Source organism: Carcharodon carcharias, chromosome 6 (genome assembly GCF_017639515.1).
Source record: "Carcharodon carcharias isolate sCarCar2 chromosome 6, sCarCar2.pri, whole genome shotgun sequence".
Taxonomy (NCBI): domain Eukaryota; kingdom Metazoa; phylum Chordata; class Chondrichthyes; order Lamniformes; family Lamnidae; genus Carcharodon; species Carcharodon carcharias.
In genome coordinates this window covers 168,960,688-168,982,267 of record NC_054472.1, presented here as the reverse complement: position 1 = coordinate 168,982,267, position 21,580 = coordinate 168,960,688, and the positions used below count along the sequence as shown (strand labels likewise).

Below are 21,580 nucleotides of genomic sequence, written 5' to 3'. Positions count from 1 at the left end.
TTTTTTGGGAAGTTTTAAAAAGTGTGATTATGACATCAAGTTCACATTAGATAAGCACGTTCCACAATCCAGGTCCCAGTACCAAATTCCAAGGCACTTCCTTTCACTCCCATTGTACAAAATATCTGGTGATCCCAGCACTGCGTGATTTTTAATTACCTTGGGCTTTTCATGCAATGCGTAAATAAGTGCAACCATTCGACTGCCAAACTTTGGTCAGGGACACAGCAATGATTGAGTAGTCTAATCGCCCCACTGTTAACTGTTGGTTTTATTTACAGATGCTGAATGGCAGATTAAACATGCTGGTATGTAGTCTTTTGAAATCCTGGCCCAAAGCAAAACATTTCCGGTGTATAAGTACACATGTATTGGGATTCAATCCTACAATCATCTGTACCTCTGATAATTTAAAGTAATTGTATTTGCACTTAAAACATATCATCCAAAGATTTGGCTTAAGCAACATTGAACTTTTAAGTGACTTCATGAAGACCAATCCTTTTAAACCCTCCCTATATATCTTTATTTCTAAATCAACATCACTCAAACAGAATATCTGGCCATTATCGCATTGCTGATTTGGGTCCTTGCTTAGTGCAAACTGGTGGCAGCATTTCCTACATTACAATGGCACTTACACTTCAAAATCATTTCATTGGCTGAAAAGCACTTTCGGAGATTGTGAAAGGCACAATATAAATGAAAGTCTTTCTCTTTTCATATTCTGTATCACTATTGTTGAGAATCAAGTTATGCTGTAACGTTTGAATTTCACTTTTTCAGATTAGAAATTCTTCATGATTGACAGCCCTTAAACTTTTATGCCAATTTTCTCCCCTCATCTCATGAGGTATTAAGTCTTGTCAAGTAAAGTTCCACAAGTGCCGGTCATCTTTCAGCATCTCACCAAAAGTAGAAGTCCAGACAGTACGTTAACAGCATACTTGACCTGGCTGGGCTATCGCAGTTGAGATTAACTAATCCTGTCTTTACCTATTCTTTATAAAATCTGAAATTCTTGCGTGGAGGTCAATGGAAGGAGATCAAGAATGGGAACCTTGGCCCTTTATTTTCCCACTTTCCTAGACCAGGGCACTGAGGCCACTTGTAGCACCTGTCATCATCCATTGAGATCAGCTGACAAATCAGAGATGGGTGATCAAACCTGGGACTCTGCTGGTCTAGTTGGTTCAGTTTCACACTATGAGGGCATTGGCCATGTAAAACCATCGCAGGAGCAGCCATTAACTGGTTCAAGTGACCCAAGTGAAAGTGAAGAAAACCTAACTTCAAGGATATGTTTGACATTTAGTCACTTGAAATGCTCACCATTTATTTGCAGGTACAATAATGTGAGCCTTTCAAACAGAAAAAATCTGTTGATACACTGAAAGCAGTAGTGGCCGCAGATAGACATGTGAGCACTCCATTAGGAACCTTGTCACTTTGAAATGAAAGAAAGCAGAACCTTAGGGAGATGGCAGGTGATTATTGCTGTTAGACTAGAAATGAGCCCTTAGCACAGCTTGCTCAGAGTCCTCAGGGAAATAAGGAAGGACCATTATAGTCTCACTTGACTGATTGGGCCATGACTTCATTCTGCATAAACATTTCCCATTTTTCAAATAAAGGTAGATGACAGCCCCTTCCTCCTTCACTGACCCAGTGTGGCACATATGTTTCAAAGCTGCTTTCATGGTTCTTTTCACCAGTGAGTGGCCTGTGAAAATATCTGGATTGCTGGAGTCTTTGCTATGGATGATTAACAGAAGCTCAGTTGTGTGATAGTCCGTAAAGCTGCAGACTGCAGCAGACCAACCTGCAATAAGGCCAGCATTAAGTCACAGGCTCAATTGTGGCCTGCACCTATTTACAGCTTTTATGTCAAGGCCTGATTGAAGCATCCAAAAAAAAAAAGGACAAACTCGGATTCAGCAAGTAGAGAGATGTGGGCTTAGCACAAAGTTGTGGGAGGGCTGCAGGGGATGAAAGTGCAAGTGTAGCTCCAGAAAACAGGGCTCAGATACTGTCATGATTAAAAATCCTAAGTAACTCCTACATTATTATATTTCTATCATTTGTGTCATATTCTGAGGCCCATTTGAAGCAAGTTCCAATGGCAACATTTTGTACAGCAGAAAAACAAAACAATTCAAGCATCACAGAACAGGACCTTATGCAGAAACAGACAGATCTTACAAGACCTACCTTTCCCTTTGTATTCATCCTACCAAAATAGCAAAGTAGGTTCTGAGTCACAAAGCAAATCCCGTATGACATTGAATAAATACTGGAATCTCGGGCAACAGTATAAATCTTGTTTTTGTTAAGTATATCTTACATTACCCATAGATGATGTATGATTATCAAATGACTTTAGCTTTTATTCCAGAGATAAGACAGAACACAGATAAAATGGCCAAAATCTTCAAACAAACTGACAGTCCCCAAAAAAGCTGGCATTTTTATAAACAATGTAGAACTTGAAAACGACCATAAACAAATCCTTCTGCCAAGGCTATTGCTTCAGGGGGTAGAATAAGTTGTTTTCTTTTAATCTCATTTGTGTTTTAAATAACTTTTAGGTCTGTTAGGAGTGCAATGGAATATCAAACATGTCATAGGGACATAGGAAATAGGAGCAGGAGTAGGCCATTCGGCCCCTCAACCCTCCTCCGGCATTCAACTAGATCATGGCTGATTTTCTACCTCAATGCCATTTTCCTGCACTATCCCCATTTCCCTTGATACCTTTAATATCTAGAAATCTACTGATTTCTGTCTTGAATATACTCAGTGACTAAGCCTCCATAGGGGTAGAGAGTTCCAAAGACTCCCCATCCTCGAAGTTAAGAAATTCCTCCTGATCTCAGTCCAAAATAGCCTATCCCTTATGCTGTCCTGACTTCATGAACAAGTACACCTTATATTCCATCAAGTATACTTAAATTAAATTTTATGCAGTGATTCTCACTTCATTTTTGAAGAGGGAATAGACCTTAAATAAACAGAGTGCCACCTGGCATTTGGAGGAGATACATATGATGTGAAATATAAATAGCTAACAGTTAAATGTAAGACCAAAGTGTGGCAAAACCAGGATACATGATAAACAGGCTATGTACAAGATACATATATATATATGTATATACATATCTACAAATACATATATATTATATATACATATGTGTGTTGGTGTACAGGAACATAGGATTTAGGAGCAGGAGTAGGCCATTCAGCTCGTTGAGCCTGCTCTGCCATTCAGTTAGATTATGGCTGATCTGGTTGTGGTCTAAACTCCACTTTGTCTTCTGCTCCCCAACACCCCCTCCCCACATAATCCTTGACTTCCTTGTCTATCAAAAATCTGTCTAACTCTTCCTTGAATAATTTGAATGACCCAGCCTCCACCGCTCTATAGGGAAGAGAATTCCATCGACAAACAACCCTTTGAGAGAAAAGGGTTTCTCCTCATCCCTATCTTAAACGGTAGACCTCTTATTCTTAAACTGTGTCCCTTGGTTCTCATCTCTCCCACAAGTGGAAGTATCCCCCGGTATCTACCCTATCAAATTACCTCAGGATTTATATGTTTCATATAATTTATATTATAGTATTAAATTTTTTTTAATTATTTAATTTTTATTGTTTATGAATGCTCCGTCTAATTTCTTTTTGTTGTGCACAGCCCTTTTATTACACTTAGCAATATGTTCCAGATTGCTGCGCAGTCTCGAGGGAACAGTGGTGGGGGGGGGGGCGTGTGCATGCGTGTGGGTGTGAGGGGTTTGCTGATGGGTAGCCTGGGGTCTGGGGTACAGTTGGAATATTTAGATGCCTACAGGTCTGTCCTTTAAAGGTTACTGCTCAAGTACTTTCTGTGTCGAAGAGTTCTAAATAGTCCCTGAGATTAATTATTATCGAAAGGGAATTTCACAAGATTACCAACTACTGAGGACCTCTTGCTATCTCAAAAAGGTCTCAAATGTTATTTTAGATCAACAAAATAGCAGGAAACATAAAAGATCCCTTTCTCTTATATATATTTCTGAAGTCAATTGTTCAGTTGCAACTTCACGTAAAGAAAGACAACTAGAGTGTGACAGAGACTCTAAATGTATAGAATTGACTTTAGCTTTTATTCCAAAGATAAGACAGAACTCAGAAAAATTGGCCGACACCTTCAAACAAGCTGACAGCCTTAAAAAAGCTGGCATCTTTATAAATAATGTACAACTTAAAAATGACCAGGAACAAATCCTAACAGTCAAGGCTGTTGGTTCGGTCGGGGGGGGGTGGGGTGGAATAAGTTGTTTTTTAAAAATGTTATTTGTGTTTTAATTTTTATTTATGTTTATTCATTCGATAGGTTTTTTCAAGATATATCTTTGTACTTATAATGGCAAGGAGTTAGCGTTGTGAGCTGTGATGCTTTTCTATTTCAGAGGCTTCTGCATTAGCAATAAGCTCACATGGGCAATTGGCTACAAACTCTCAAATTGTAAGACTCTGGCCTCGCATAGAATCTCACTGTGCAGCAAAGATCAGAGAATTGGGCAAGGCGATTACTGTACCTAATTCATGGTCCTGCTGCTTTTCTGTGTTTTGTTATGAAAACCTGGAAAGCCAGCAACACTGCAAATCTAGGCTGCAGATCTATCTGTCCAATTCTACTGGTTGCAGCATGTCCAATATTCTCCAGAAATCCTGGTCAATGATGACAAATAACAGTTACAATCGGAAAGCAGTAATCACAAAACATAGATTGTTCATATACTTAATATAAAGCAAAATTGTCAATGTATACAAATAGATCCTATCAAACATTCTAGCTATACAGTCACCTGTAGATGACTGACAAGCCCCTGGAGGTGTTTGTTGAAGCCCCTGTAGATTGCTGCCCAATTACTACATTTTTTTCTAGTGGGCAATTCCTTTAATCAAAGCTAAATGATCTGGCCAGCTTCATAATGGATGAAGGGACTTGCCAAACAACCAGCCCAGTGTGATCAAAGGGCCAGGGCCAGATGTTTCCAATCAGCTACGCATGCTGAACCCACCAGGGGAGCAAGAATGAATGAGGGAAATTTGAGAAGCCAACTCTGATTTCAACCATAACAACAAACACAAGTCACATACCAGATGCTCCAGGCTTGCCTTAACTATACAGGAAAGGCTTGCAGCACATTATTTATCTATACTAACATTTAGATAATATCCACAGCACTGACCCACCTAGTTCTACCTAAATTGCCACCCTCACACTGCAAAATCAACATATGTATCTGTATGCGGCATTTAAGTGGGGAAACTCCAAGAATGTGGCTCAACCTCTTCTAATCAGTTTTTCCCACCCTCATTTCTCAATGTTCCAAGATCACTGAAGACATTTTTACAGCAACTTATCACCTCAGTATCTTTCAATATGCTTCAAACACTGAACTAACTGCAGTTCAGGGGGACAAATTTACAAATCATAAGCCATGAGGCTGATTAACAAAGACATAAACAAAACAAATAAAGCGCTGAGGTTCATTTTTAGGGAAATAGAATTCCAAATTAGAGAGGTTATGTAAAACATGTATTGCACTTTTCCGTTAGACCACACTTAAGAGTATTATGTGCAGATCTGGTCATATTACTGAATGATGAAGGCACTGGAGAATATGCAAGATTCACAAGGTTAACATTCAAACTGAGAAGTTATAATACCCAGGCAAGACTGAATAGGCAGTGTTCTCTCCCTCTAGAAGAGAGAAGGCCGAGAAGTGATTGATAGAAGTCTTTAATATAATGAAGGTTTTTGATAGTGCAAATGCAGAAAAAAATGTTTCCATTTGTCGGGGGAACAAAAACTATGGGCTATAAACACAAGTTAATCACTAATAAATCTGATAAGGAATTCAGGAGAAACTTCTTTGCTCATACTGGTTAGAATGTGGAACTTGCTACCACAGGAAGTTGTTGAGGCAAACAGCATTTAAGGAGAAGCTAGATAAACGTGACGGAGAAGGGGATTGAAGGATATGTTGATAGGATGAGATGAAGTTGTCAGGTGAGTTATGTGGAAAATTAACACCAGCAAAGACCTGCGGGACTGAATGTCCTGTTTCTGTTCTAACTGCTCTGTTAGCAAATCTAAATGGCGCAGACTAAGGGGTGAATTTTCACTTTTGCTGAAGAGTAGAAAATGGTTGGGAGCAAACCAGTCGCCATTTTAAATCTGCAGGATTTTCATCAAAAGGATGGAAATCTGGTGGGGTGTAAAATGGACACTATCTGCAGCTCCCATTGTATCTTTAAGTAGTTTCAGTCAGATCCGGTCTCTTCAGGAATTGGAACAATCTTGGAGCTGATAAAGAGCAGAATTCCTGCAAAAATCATCTCCTTTTAAATGGGAAAGGCTGCAAAAACAAAGCCCATTCACTTTTCCCCATATTACCTTCCTCGCCTCAATGGGGTTATCATGCAAGCATAATTCCACAGGCTTCAGCAGCCCTCTAGTACCTCACCCAGGTGAACAACGTTCGCCAGAAACCTTAACTATTGAGTATTGTGAGGATATTTGAGAGTGGAGAGAGAAGAGTACAACCAACCCCAACCCTATCCTTAATGACATAAACATCCAATGGGAGTCAGTGGACATTGATAAACGTCTCCTCAGCTCAGAGATGCAGAGTCAATCATAGTGCTGCACAGGTTCAACTAAACTAGGTGATTCAGTATTGACCAGGAATTGAACCTGGAATTTTCCTAATCTGGATAGTTTATAAAATACTAGTTGCTACTTTTCTACACTAAATGCATGCAGTAGCCATCTAGAATAAAACTCAGCTGTATACAGTTAGCTGTTTGGAATCTTTCTCAAGTCTTAACCCTTTGCCATCATCATTGACAGAATATTGGAACCCTTTTGTTCTTAGTGGAGGGAAAAGTCATTCTTCAGAAAAAATTAGTGTCAGCAAAATAGATGGAAACACATTACACAGTGGTCAAACCTAACCTTACAAATAATTTTACAAAAAATAACAGCTGCAATCCAAAGTCAAATCTCAAAGAGCATACCTCACCCAGATAGTTGAAAGCTGTGGAAAGGTGATGGCCTAAAAATATTTCACACGCAATATTAAAATTATGAAAGATTTTGAAAGAGTGGATACAGACAGAATGTTTTCTCTCATAGTGAAGAGCAAAACTAGAGATATTAACATAAGATAGTCAATGGGAAATTCAGAAAGAAAATATCCACCCAAGGAATAGCAATAAAATGGGACTTGCTGACACAGAGTGCTTGATGCGAATAGTATAAACGCATTTAAGGGAAACTAGACAAGCATATCAGGGAGAAGAGAATAAAGGGTTACCATGATAGATTCAGATGAGGAAAGATGGGAGGAGGTTCTAGTGGAGCATAACAGCAGCATGGACAGGTTGGGCCAAATGGCCTGTTTCTGTATCATGTATGCTATTTGGACAGGGCACCCTGCATCTGTTCAGTGTTAGGATCACTGACTATACATTTTGGGGGCCTAACACACTTTACAAATCCCGTTGTGAAACTGGCTGGCAACTGATCAGTGCTCTGGTCAGTTTCCTCAGGTAGGCTGCAGCCATACCCTCTCTCCTTAGAGAGACTGCTGGAGGCTGCTACTTGAAAGCCAACATAAAAAAGTCAAAAGCTTCACACAAAACACTGCTAGGTAATCACTCATACCCATCCCTGGCATCACAGCCTCTCTTTTCCCACAACAGTGAGCTACTTCTGAAGTTGTGAGTAGTGTTTGCAGTTTGTCAATAGCAAATGGATGTCCAGCGACAATACAAAAGTTTGCATTGGTACTGCTGCTGGACTCTTTAGGCAAGTGCTGGTCTCAGACCACAACTCACTTCTAGCCCTACCCTATTTCTAGGGCAGTGTTTATTTGTAAAGCTGTGTTGAAATACTTGTCCTAATACCTTAGTTGGAATTAGCATTGTCCAGTGTGAAATCATGAGCCATAGAGACTAGGAAGCTTGCGAGTTTGATACTTGGCCTTCGATGAGTCAACTGATCACAGATGGATAACAATAAGGGCACTACCATTGAACACTGTCCTGAGAATGTACCTTTCTATGCCCCACACAAGGAGATGAGCACAGAGTCTAGGTTATTACATCAATGCAGTACTTCAATGAATTTGTCAACTTTGACTCAGTTGTAGTACTCACTCCCCCAAATCACAATGTTATGCGTTCAACCCCAACCCAGATACATAATCCAGGTTGACACATCATTGCAGTACTGAGGGAATGCTGCCCTGTCAGAGGTGCTGTCTTTGGGATGGGATGTTAAATCAAGCTCCTGCCCAGCCTCTTGGGTCAGTGTAAAATATTTCAATACACTATTCAAAGAAACTGGTCCTGGTGCCCTGGTCAATATCTATCCTTCAACCAGAGTGACTCTGCTTCATAGCAATTCAAGCATATTCGAAACAGTTGAAAAATTGTAATGCACTCTTATATAAATAAAATGTTATCCAGTGACCACATGCAACATCAAGGTGATGATCAAGCTCTGATGCCTCCAATGTGTTAAATAATATTCAGTGTTTAGGTTCACGCATAAAGAGTTGGCACAAGGTACCAGGGAACAGAAAGCATGTTTGGAAACATACTCTGCCATGAATCAATGACTTCAGGAAAATGGCAGAGATATAATTTGGAAGAATGCACTACAAACATCAGACATTAGTTTGTGATACTCCCCATTATGTACAGACCCCATTTAGTTGACATGTGTTGCACTCCATGCACATGCTGCATTAAGTGATCAGTAAGGTACATAATTACGTGTACTCATCCCCTGTCCATACTCCTCACCACTTCAACCCCATCCAACCCAAAAGCCCATGTCAACTACAGAAATAGATTCAATAAATGTCCCTGGAGCAATAAAAGTTAATGGATTAGTACTGCTACCAAAAGAAAACTCCTCCAATGGAAAATTCTGCAGGCAGTTGGTTTCACTTCTGAAAATTCATGTTGTGTCACACAAGAGTTAAGCATGCTTTCAAACAGCTGTGGTTTCCCCAGCACACAATTCACTTACGTTGATAATTAGAGAGGGTGCTTCCCCAATTCTTTTTGCCCATTAGTGCCTGAAAGGACCAAAACACTTCCAAAACACTTTAGGATAGTCATTATCTGATCAATCATGTTGTTGCATATCTGGGTTTTCCAACCCCTGAGGTGGATCTGCTAATCAGCTTGGACTCATTTGGCTTTCATATGTGAGATAAAAATTCTGGTATGGATGTTTTGTAGGCTGGATTAGTGCACAGTAGGTCATCCAGCGGACTTATTAAGTGCAGCTGTTGTCTGAATGGACAAGTCTGAGGTTACTTAACACATTGCTGGGTGGTCCGATTTGATCAGTAGACTATCTGTAAGTATTCACCCGTGGATGGTCAGAACTTTGGAATTCTATTGCAATTGAAAGGGGTGCAGTGCAGGTTCTGTTCAAAGGAATTTGGAAGTAAACTGAGTAGACCTTCCAGGATTAAGATAAAAAGACTTGCATTTATATAGCACCCTTTGTGACCTTAGGATATCCCAAAGCGCTTTAAGCTAATGCAGTACTTTTGAATTGTAATGTCAGAAATACGGCAGCCAACTTGCAAACAGCAGGCTCTCACAAGCAGCAATGAGATAATGATGAGATAATCTGTTTTGTGTGTTAATCGGGAGATAAATATTAGCCAGGACATGCTCCACTTTGAATGGTGTCATGGAAGCTTTTACATCCATCTGAGTGGACAGATGTGACCTTAGTTTAACATCTCATCCTTGGTATTACACTGAAGCATCAGCCTCAATTTTGTGCTCAGACCGTTGAAGTGGGATTATGAAACCACACCCTTCTGACTCAGAGACGAGAGTATGACCACAGTTCTGGCAACCATTTGGTTGGTAGTAGTGCTGCTTGATGTGCGTGCACGAAGAAATACCATGAAGCAACTTCCCCACTTGAAATAATGTTGGCTTCAGAACCAAGAGAGATTAAACCAAAAAACAATCTGAAGAAAGTTAGCCCTTAACAGTTCTCATACCAAATAAATTGTCCGGGTGTGTGTGCCACAAAACAATTTCATCTCCATCTGTTGTACATTTACTGCTCTCCCATGCAACGTATTCAAAGAAATGTAGAAACAGAAACTAGGAGCAGGAGTAAGCCATTCGGCCCTTCGAGCCTGCTCTGCCATTCATAACGATCATGGCTGATCATCCAACTCAATAGCCTGCTCCCGCTTTCTCCCCATATCCTTTGATCCCTTTTGCCCCAAGAGCAATACCTAACTCCTTCTTGAAAACATACAATGTTTTGGCCTCAACTACTTGCTGTGGTGGCGAGTTCCACAGGCTCACCACTCTCTGGATGAAGAAATTTCTCCTAATCTCAGTCCTAAAGGGTCTACCCCGTATCCTCAGACTGTGACCCCTGGTTCTGGACTCCCCTTTCATCGGCAACATCCTTCCTGCATCTCCCCTGTCTAGTCCTGTTAGAATTTTATAGGTTTCTATGAGATCCCCCATCATTCTTCTGAACTCCAGCGAATATAATCCTAAACGACTCAATCTCTCCTCATAGGAATCAGTCTGGTAAATTTTCGCTGCACTCCCTGTATAACAAGAACATCCTTCCTCAGATAAGGAGACCAAAACTACACACAATATTCCAGGTGTGGCCTCACCAAGGCCCTGTATATTTGCAGCAAGACATCCCTGCTCCTGTACTCAAATCCTCTCGCTATGAAGGCCAACATACCACCTGCCTTCTTTACCGCCTGCTGCACCTGCATGCTTACCTTCAGCGGCTGGTGTACGAGGATACCCAGGTCTCGTTGCATATTCCCCCTTCTCAATTTATAGCCATTCAGATAATAATCTGCCTTTCTGTTTTTGCTACCAAAGTGGATAACCTCACATTTATCCACATTACACTGCATCTGCCATGCATTTGCCCGCTCAATCAGCTTGTCCAAATCACATTGAAGCATCTCTGCATCCTCCTCACAGCTCACCCCCAGCTTTGTGTCATCTGCACATTTGGAGATATTAGATTTAATTCCCTCATTTAAATCATTAATATATATTGTGAATACTGGGGTCCCAGCACCGATCCCTGCGGTACCCCACTAGTCACTGCCTGCCATTCGGAAAAAGGCCCGTTTATTCCTACTCTTTGTTTTCTGTCTACCAACCAGTTTTCTATCCATCTCAATACATTCCCCCCAATCCCATGCGCTTTAATTTTACACGCCAATCTCTTTCAAAAGCCTTTTGAAAGTCCAAATAAACCACATCCACTGGCTCCCCTCATCAACTCTACTAGTTACATCCTCGAAAACTTCCAGTAGATTTGTCAAGCATGATTTCCCTTTCGTAAATCCATGCTGACTCTGTCCAATTCTGCCACTGTTTTCTAAGTGCTCAGCTATTAAATCTTTTATAATGAATTTTCCCCACTACTGACATTCAAAACAACCTAGCTGTTCTTTGAATGCTCAACATCTATGGACAGCCTATGAGTAGAAACACATTGAAGTTGCAGTTACAAATGAAACTCTTGGGGGAGAACTTTCTCCCTGTCGGGGGGGCTGAGCGGGAGCGGGCGCGGGTGGGTGTGCAGCAGATCACTGCCCGCGATCAGCTGGGCGCCACCATCTTACGTGGGTGGGCCAATTAAGGCCCACTCAGTGTGACATGCACCCAAAAGCACTACCTGTGCAGTAGGGGGAGGAGGGAGAGTTTGGACCTGCCTGTGGGGGAGAGTTTGGACCTGCCTGTGGATAAGGTTCCATGAAAAATACAAAGGCCGCCAGGCCTCTTCGTCTGCCCGCCAACCTTAAGGTTGGACAGGCAGCCCTGACAAGTACTTCAGTTAATTGATTAATAGCCTTAGGCCTTTGACAGCTCAGCGGGCACGCAGCTGACTCGCAGCCGATCGTAATGATGCGCAGTGACATCGGGACACAAGCCTGACATCACCGCACGTCTTTTTACACACCAGAAGATTCTGCCCTTGGTTTCACTGCAAAAATCCTTTGAACAGGTTTCTTTACTTAGATGTTTCCGTATATGTCCTCAAAACTTCCAAATATCAACAATAATACTTGCAGGACATGATAGTTCATAATAGGAAGGAGTGAGTCCGCACAGAAGGAAAGCCTTGAAACTTCCAATTATTGACATTATTCTAGGAAATGAAGAACACAGCAGGAGTGTGGGAGGGTGAAGTTAGAGACCTCTTGTAAGCTGAGGGTTAGTAGTATCCATCACCTGTAATGTCACTCTTCCCACGCACTCAACTGGGCATAGACCAAAATTGACACCACAATACATTGTACACTGGATTAAATATGGCACAGAAACAGGCCATTAGGTCCAACAAGTCCATGCACCACTTGAGCTTCTTCCTGTCTTTCCTCATCTAAATCTATTAATGTAACCATCTATTACATTCTCACTCTTATGTTTATCTAACCTCCCCTTAAATGCATCCACAACATTAACTTCAACCACTCCCTGTAGGGGTAGCAAGTTCCATATTCTCATCACTCTTTGGGTAGAATTTTTCTTCTGAATTCCTATCTTATATTGATGGCTTCAGGCTATGCTCTTCCCCACAAGTGAAAATACTCTGTATGCACTATATCAAAACTTTTCATATGGGCGGAAATTTCTCCCTATGGGGGGTGGGGGGGGGGGGGGGGGGTGGGGGGTGGGTAGCGGGTGGTTGTGCGGGAGCAGGTGGTGTGGGCACGAACCCAATTGGCAACCCCAATCAGGGCCATGCCTCCATTTTACATGGGCAGACCAATTGAGTCCAAAACAAGATGGGAGAATCTCCCCTGCGTTGAGGTGTCAGCCATGACTCAGTTCAGAGTGCTCACCCACCTGAATGTCATGGGTTTAAGTCCCAAATTGAGTATAAAATTTAGGTTGATGCTCAGGTGAGATACTGAGGGAGTGTTGCCCTTTGGCTGAAATGTTAGGCGGGCTGTTTCAAACGGGAGTTCTCCCTGATGTCGCATGTGGAATGGCTATTCACCTGGTCACTGAATAGGCACACACGGATGGAATCTCTTCCTTTTGATCTAGGTTATGCAGTTTTGACTTGGGGCCAGTGGGACCATGTGCTCCATTAATGATCCCAGTAATTTGAGTAGTCTGGGAATGTGGTAAAATTGGGCAATCCAGTCCTTGTTGATGGGCAATATAAATGCAGCCTTGCCTGCAAAGCCTACATCCCATGAATACAAAAACAGATGCCAACAGTGCATATATAATTAAATGAGCTGCAATATTTGTGAAAATATTGATTCTTGGTATTTTAAGTCACAGTATTCAAAATGCTTAAGGCAGCAACTTCTAATCTGAGTGAAGAATAGTTTTATCTTAGCTTTTTTTCTCTTTAACCTTCCAAACCTGTAACCTCTACCATCTAGAAGGACAAGGGCTTCAGATGCATAGGAATACCACCACCTGGAAGTCCCTCTCCAAGCCAGACACCATCCTGACTTGGAAATATATCACTGTTCCTTCACTGTCGCTGGGTCAAAATCCTGGAACTCCCTCCCTAACAGCATTGTGAGTGTACCTACACCACAGGGACTGCAGTGGTTCAAGAAGGCAGCTCACCACCACCTTCTCAAGGGCAAATAGGGGTGGGCAGTAAATGCTGGCCCAGCCAGCGATGCCCACATCCTGTGAACGAAGAGATAAAAGAAAAAACTTTGAAAGGGGTAGCAGTTAAAGATGCAACAGTTTCCATTTTATGTTCCATTCTGTTTACCCTGGCCAAAAATTGTTTTATATGCATCATTCTACCCATACTGTCCCAGCTTCTTGTGCGTCCTACTTTATTCCTCTCATGCAATTCTTCTTTCTTGTTATTCCTTAATTATTAACTGGTTCATCAACCAGCTCTGCAATTCTACTCCCCTTCTGCCTCAGCGTGTCATTTAGTCTCTGTATTTCCCTGACTTAGACCCAGCAACAGTTTTTCCTCAATCAAAAATGCACCAGCAGCCACCCCACTCTCAACAGCAGAACTCCACACAGGGTGGGGGAAGATCCTAGCAAGCAGTACAAAAGCACTCAGGAGCAAATTATTTTTGCTCGTTGCTGTATTTTTTTTCTGAAGTCTACTCTCCAGTGTGACATGGCCTCCTGATTTATAAACAAAATCTCAGGAATTCTCTTTAAAACACTGAGCTTTTGAAAAAAATATTAATTTAATTTTGAAGAAACATGTTTGAAGTCCATAAACCATGCTCAAATTGAATGACAAGCAAAATAGTCAATCTTCTTTGCATTTAAAACCAAAAAATTATCTGTATTCTTGTCAGCAAACAACAAGGTATCAATGCAAAACATTGGGTTTCACTTTGTGCAACTGATTTCTGTACTAACTTAGTAAGGAAGTTTAAAAAAATATATTATGAAGGTTTCCTGCAGAAATTCCGCTTGTAATGAGAGTATGGTAAACACAAAATCCCCCATCGGCATCTTGTGTGAACGCAACTGCTTTGTGCAGCAGAGAGTAATGCAGACCACAAACATCCCATGGTAAATCCCTAGTCTGTGCTGAGTTAGCTGATCGGAGAAGACTGTTTCTGGCCTCAGCTCTCTTGTGCCAGGGAAGAAAGAGTTTCAGCACACTTTTAGACAGCTTTTCAGCCAACCTGCTGAAAATTTGCCTGTGTAGCCATTGGGTTAAGACAGAATCTGGATCAGCTGCAAAGCCACCCATGTTGGGATTTGGTTGCTGAAACTCACGGCATAGACTTTCGCCTAAAGAATGAATATTTGGCTAAAGGTACAATAGGCAGCCAGTGTCTGTGGGGTATTTATGCTAAAGGTGCTATATAAATGTATGTTATCGTAGAACAACATGCCAGCATGAGTCAGGGGACTTCATTTGAGAAGGGCAGAAAGACAGCAAAGTCAGTTGCTGCTAACTAATACATGGGTTCACATGGCAGATGTGTCGTGATCACGTGGAACTTTAATGAAATTATTTGCATTATCCCCATTCATTAGTAGATCGACCCCTCCAGTCACTAATGGAACCACATGGTATGTGACAGCTGGCAAAGGTTAAAAACTAGCCAGGGTTAAAAAGGTCACTGAGGTCTGATACTTATGTTATTCAGTCAATGAACATGAGGTGCTGTCAGAATAGATTTGCAAGTGGTGATAATAGGGCTTGTGGAACGCATACAGAAAATAGCAATGAAAATCACATTAGTCTCCTTTAAAAGTAGCTGATTTTTTTAATGCCTATTTTTTCCTCTTTCCACTCTCCGAGATGCTCATTGTAGCTATGGTACGGTCCCATGGGTCAAGAGGCCCTCTTGTCCCTAACCCAAGTGATCATTTTGATATGCTTGAATCCAAAAAGTATTAGCAGAAACGTGGCTCATCACCCTCATGCCTGATCCTGCTCTCTCCAATGTCTAGACATGTCCTTACCAGTAGAAGACCACTGGATAACAGCCTAGAGAGGGGCCTTGGCTGCATCTCCCACTCTTTATCCAGGGTCATTGAGGCCAACAGTAACACATCTACCAACACATTGGCTGCGATCGGCTCACACAGCACAGGCCAGGTATCAAAACAGGGATATCACCTCTTTTTGCTGAGGAAAGGCAAATATTGTCCAATGTCTTTTACATGTTCTGTAAAAACTTGCGCAACGTGATCTAATCTGTCTTAAGATGCATTATTGTGTCATTAGGAAGGTAAGTATGTCATAAAAACAGGACGAGTGGTGGCTTAGCACATTATCCTCACAGGTCAGTTTGGGGAAATGGATTGTACCATATTTGGGCATACCTAGCGGGAGCTCAGTACATCATCTATGTCTGAATAGTGACACCCAGTCCACCGGCCCACTTGAATATTGGGCCTCGTGCCTGATTTTTTTTAATTCATTCATGGGATGTGGGCATCGCTGGCTAGGTCAGCATTTATTGCCCATCCCTAATTGCCCTTGAGAAGGTGGTAGTGAGTTGCCTTCTTGAACTGCTGCAGTCCATGTGGTGTAACCAGCAGAGAGTTTTCCCTCTGATTCCCATTGAATCCAGTTTTCCTAGGGCTCCTTGATGCCACACTTGATCAAATGCGACCTTGATGTCAAGGGCAGTCACTCTCACCTCACCTCGGGAGTTCAGATCTTTTGTCCATGTTTGAACCAAGGTTGCAATGAGGTCAGGAGCTGAGTAGCCCTGGGGGAACCCAAACTGAGCGTCAGTGAGCAGGTTATTGTGAAGCAAGTGCCACTTGAGAGCATTGATGATGACCCCGTCCATCACTTTAATAATGATGGAGAGTAGACCAATGGTGCGATAATTGGCCGGGTGGATTCTTCCTGCTTTTTGCGTACAGGACATATCTGGCAATTTTCCACATTGAGCCGGGGAATATATATATCCATAGATGCCAGGGTTAGGACCCGCATGGTGCAAACAGCCAGTTGCCGAACAGAAAACCAAAATCAGGTCATTGCAGTCCTTGGATAAGTGATGCTTGGCGGGGTGGGGGGGAGGAAAAATAAAACTGGAGGCCAGGAAGGAGAAGATCAAAGGTCAGAGGTCAGGAGATAGGAAGCCGGAAGGAGCTAGGTGGTCATGGAGCTGGTAGAGCGATTGAAGGCCAGATCAGAGGAGTGACAGTGATTAGGGGTTAGGAGGAGTGGTGGGTGGCGTGAAGCAGCAGCTAGCATCCTTTTCAGTGGACTGAGGAGAAGCTCTTTTTCTCCCGTCACCAGCTCCACACACAAGTAAATTTCAAAAACTTAAGCTGGTGTCAGCTGCCCCAAGATAAAATTAATCTTTAAGCGAGGGTCTCAATCAGGCCTTAGTCCCCTTATTGTAGGCCATTTCTAGGTGTGGGTCTTGGATGCATTTTTTTTTCTTTCACCAATATAATGGGTGGCTTCTTTCAAGCCAGAATTGTCCAGTATGGCTTCATGACCACCTGATTGGGGGCTTAGCAGACACAAAAGAGCTACCTACATAAAAACATTTACATGCTTTAGTTTTTAGATGGTTTGCACTAAAAATCAGTTTTAGCAATGTCTTTTACACATCATTTCCAAAACTGATTTATATTCTGCATTTCTGAAGAGTGTTATATAGTAGAATGACTGAAAACTATTGAGATCAAACACTGACCTCTAACTGATGGTGCATGCAAAAACTAACAACAAATATATCACTTTACTGGATATTTTTGCAGATTTTGTTAGAAGAATTAGTCCCCGAAAGATTAATCCTTAAAGTTTAAGAAGTAGAGAAAAAAAACACAAAAGATTTTTATTTCAAAAACTCAGGTGACTAAGTGCAGCAGGCATGGGCTGATTTCAGCACTCTCACTAAGAACAGATATTCTAATATGAGCATATTTCGAGGCTTGCTGCAAAAATGGCACTACAGATTTGAAATCCGAAAATGATAGAGAGAAAATAAGAGCAAAGTGAGAAAACAAAAAGAGAGGGAAAGAGAGAGAGAAAGAAAACATGGGATAGAAAGAGAAAAGGAAGAGGGGGAGAGAGGGAAAAAAGAGAGGGGAGTGAGGGAGTTGTATGACAGGGATAGGAGGAAGTCAGACAGAAGCAAGAAAAGGGAATGAAAGAGGGAGAGAGATAGAGAGCACAAACACTGAGGGGAGAATCTTCGGCTCGGCAAGCGGGGACTGGGCCTGCTCGCCAAGGCGTAAAATGACGCGGGGTGACATCGGGTGTGCGTCCCAACATCACCGCGCGTCATTTAGATTTTCAGTTTGGCAGGCGTGCAGCCGAGTCGGCTGTGCATCCGCCGAACTGTCAAAGGCCTATTAAGGCCATTTAACTAACAATTAAAATGATTAACGGAGCTGCCCATCCAACCTTAAGGTTGGGGGGGCAGGCGAAGAGTCCAGGCGGCCTTCGTACTTTTCATGGAACCTTATCCACGGGCGGGATAAGGTTTCATGAATGATTTTAAATTTTCTCAAAAATTTTTATTGAAATTAAGGCACATGTCCCAGTTCATGTGACAGTTTCACTTGAGGGGACATGTCATCAAAATTTTTTCAACACTTTATTGGACTGGTAAAACTTAAAACTAATCTCCCTGAGGCACCTCTGTCTCTGCCCCAGGGAGATTTCTGCTCTCCTTCATGCACACCTGGCTCAGGGAATGGCTCCTGCCGCACAGGGAGCGCTCAGCATCTCCGGGCGTGCATCACGCTGGGCAGGCCTTAATTGGGCCACCCACGTTAAATGGCAGCACGGACCCAATCGGGGTCGCCAATCTGGTCCGCGCCCACCCCCACACATCCTACCCGATGGGTTAAAATTCTACCCTAAGGAATGGTTGGTGACAAAGAAATTAGGATCCGTTCTTCATAAGTCATTTTTATAAAGCATGTTATAGAATAAAAAACTCTTTGCTGCACAACTGTATACATGAAGAATTCTGTTTACCAAAATGGGAATTCTCAGATATTTATCTTTTGTTTAGAAAAACTTTCTTTGCTTATAACATATCACTAAACATCTCCATTATTCAGTACTTAACACAGATAGTTTCTACTGTTAATGCAAAGCTTCCTGTACAGCACCCCAGAAGAAAACTGCTAATATTACACATCAGGTAATCTAATGCAGGTAGTACATGTTTGGCTTGTAATCAAAACAAAGTTTCTAATGGCAGAGAATATCAGCTTATACATAATAGATAAATCTCAATTTATACATCGCATAATTTGAATGTTTACCTGTGTGTGGGAACAAGACTTGAAGGAAGTTCTGTTACACAGCTTTGATCCATTATTGGTATTCTTGAGGGAGAATAAGAATGGTAAGCTGTCAAAACCACACTGCCTGAATCATTTAGCTCCATTCTCATAGGCACATGCTTCCTTGTATGCTAAGTGACAGCTAGCACTGAAACTATTCAGTCCATAAGTACTATAAACGATTCAGTCTGAAAAGCATTCTTAAAGTCAACAGCTCTGCCTTTCTATCTCTCTCTCCTTCTCCACTGCTGTGTACAGCAACTGGAGTAATCAGAAAAGCCAGCCGATGAAATAGGATTAGCATATAAAACAACGCCTCCCCAGACACAAGTGGGCAGTAGCCAGCATCTGAGGAGCTATCCACTCCAGTGCTTGTGGATACCACAGACAGACCAGAGCAGGGCTATAGTTTACCACTCAAAACTAATTGGGGAGGGGGAAAGATCAGCAAATGTTTGAAATACTTTACATCTTATCTTTCCACGTTAGCTGTGTTCCTTGTGAGCCTTCTCCTGAGCTTGGTCTCTCCTCTCAGTGGATGCTTGAAGCTCAATTAGCTTGTTTTGTTAAAAGGGGAAAAACATTGCCGTTCACTTACATGCTGTCAAGAGGTGTTCCTGTTGTAAAATGAAACCTTTGCAGCCCGGGCCAAGAAAAATAGTGTGCTATCAAAGTGTCTCCATGAAAAATTCAGGAAGTGGATTGCATAGCTGTTTGAACAGGGGAGGTAAACTTCCCTGAGGTTCAGGACACTCACGCAGTCAAGGTTACTGGCCAGTGGAATATATGATATTCTCAATTGAGCTAGGAAAACACAGCCCTTAATGCAACTTTATCTCTGTACTTTGTGCAGCTCCTCCAGGAGCGCCAATAATAATAGTTATTGCCAACAAAGTAGTTAGGCTATAACTTCAAAGAGTAACAATGGCTAGTTAAACTTCAGATAAAAGTTTTGTGTTAAACACTGGGTGAACACTGTCTTGTATAATTTTAACTACCAATCCATTATAATTGCTCTCATGCTGTTCCAATCATCACTGGACTCAAAGTTATTTGGAAAATCATGGTTTAGGCAGAGTCTCAGCCAATTAAAATGAAGATCCATTTCAGTGCCAGGCAGGGGCTTATGTTCCTGCCACTGGCACAGATCCTTAATTCTCACTTCTGGATTTATGGGCAAAATGCAGGAGACTGAAAGGTTTGGTCAGTTGCTGATCTGAGGTATTTGTAGGGAAGCCTAATTCACCCTGTCACATGTAAGGTGGCACATGCTGCTAACCTGCTGAACATTTAATTCTCTTAATGTTGTAACTAATGTTTTATTTCCTAGCAAGTAAAACTTATTGCCAAAGAAATGGGAGCAAAAACTGTTCTTTTAACTGGTTTCCTACCTTAAATTCCTTTGTGCTTTTTAGCCCTTCCCAATCTGCTGAGTCCTGATAGGCCTCGGGCAGAATTTTCTGTTCCAGAGACTAAGTGCAGTGGTGGGCAAGAAAATCAGTGTGATTCATGCTGGCTGGCGCGGTGGGTTGTGTGCCAGATCATCGGCTTAAATGACCAACTCATCAGATCTCATGGCAGGGTTGGCTGGGATTCATCTGTCCCACTGTTACCTCATTTATTTTTTATTCATTCATGGTATGTGGGCTTCGTTGGCTGGGCCAGCATTTATTGCCCCATCGCTAGTTGCCCTTGAGAAGGTGGTGTTGAGCTGCCTTCTTGAAACGCTGCAGTCCATGTGGTGTAGGTACACCCACAGTGCTGTTAGGAAGGGAGTTCCAGGATTTTGACCCAGCAACGGCGAAGGGACGGTGATATATTTCCAAGTCAGGATGGCGAGTGACTTGGAGGGGAATTTCCAGGTGGTGGTGTTCCCATCTATCTGCTGCCCTTGTCCTTCTAGATAGTAGTGGTCGTGGGTTTGGAAGGTGCTGTCAAAGGAGCCTTGGTGAATTCCTGTAGTGCATCTTGTAGATGGTACACACTGCTGCTACTGTGCATCGGTGATGAAGAGAGTGTAGGTTTGTGGATGTGGTGCCAGTCAAGCGGGCTGATTTGTCCTGGATGGTGTCAAGCTTCTTGAGTGTTGTGGGAGCTGAACTCATCCAGGCAAGTAGTGAGTATTCCACTCACTGGCTTGTGCCTTGTAGATGATAGACAGGCTTTGGGGAGTCAGGAGGTGGGTTACTCATTGCACGATTCCTAGCCTCTGATCTGCTCTTGTAACCACAGTGTTTATATGGCTAGTCCAGCTCAGTTTCTGATCAATGGTAACCCCCAGGATGTTGACAGTGGGGGATTCAGTGATGATAATGCCATTGAATGTCAAGGGGCGATGGTTAGATTCTCTCTTGTTGGAGATGGTCATTGCCTGGCACTTGCGTGGCGCAAATGTTACTTGCCATTTGTCATCGCGTCGAAGCTACTGGTGGCATATATAAACATACACTCACTCTCTGCAGCCCAGGAATTATTGTGGTGAGTGAAGCAATGGCCCTGAGAAGATCTAAACCACCTGCCCTCAAGCTCAGTGACAAGTGCCTGGAGAGACTGATCCAGGCAGTCCAGGACTGGAGGAAGGTCCTCTACCCCTGTCATGGAAGCCAAAGGTTCACCAACCTCACCATGCAGGCTTGGGAGTGAGTCGTCAGGGGGGTTAGCGCCTGTGGACCTCAGAAGAGGACCTGCCTCCAATGCAGGAAGAGGATGAATAATCTCATCTGCTCTGCCAGGGTGAGTTAACATTCTCCTC

At 42.3% G+C, this 21,580-nt stretch overlaps 1 protein-coding gene across 1 annotated transcript in view; it reads right to left on the bottom strand.

The window, feature by feature from the left end:
- arhgap28 (Rho GTPase activating protein 28) overlaps positions 1–18,865 on the bottom strand; it is a 211,263-nt gene extending 192,398 nt beyond the window's left edge. Inside the window, exons 1-2 of the mRNA XM_041189968.1 lie at positions 18,808–18,865; positions 4,578–4,710 (exon numbers count right to left, since the gene is read on the bottom strand). The gene's annotated coding sequence lies outside the window, so the exon portion shown is untranslated. The remainder of the gene's footprint in view (positions 1–4,577; positions 4,711–18,807) is intronic.
- Positions 18,866–21,580: the final 2,715 nt, after the last annotated feature.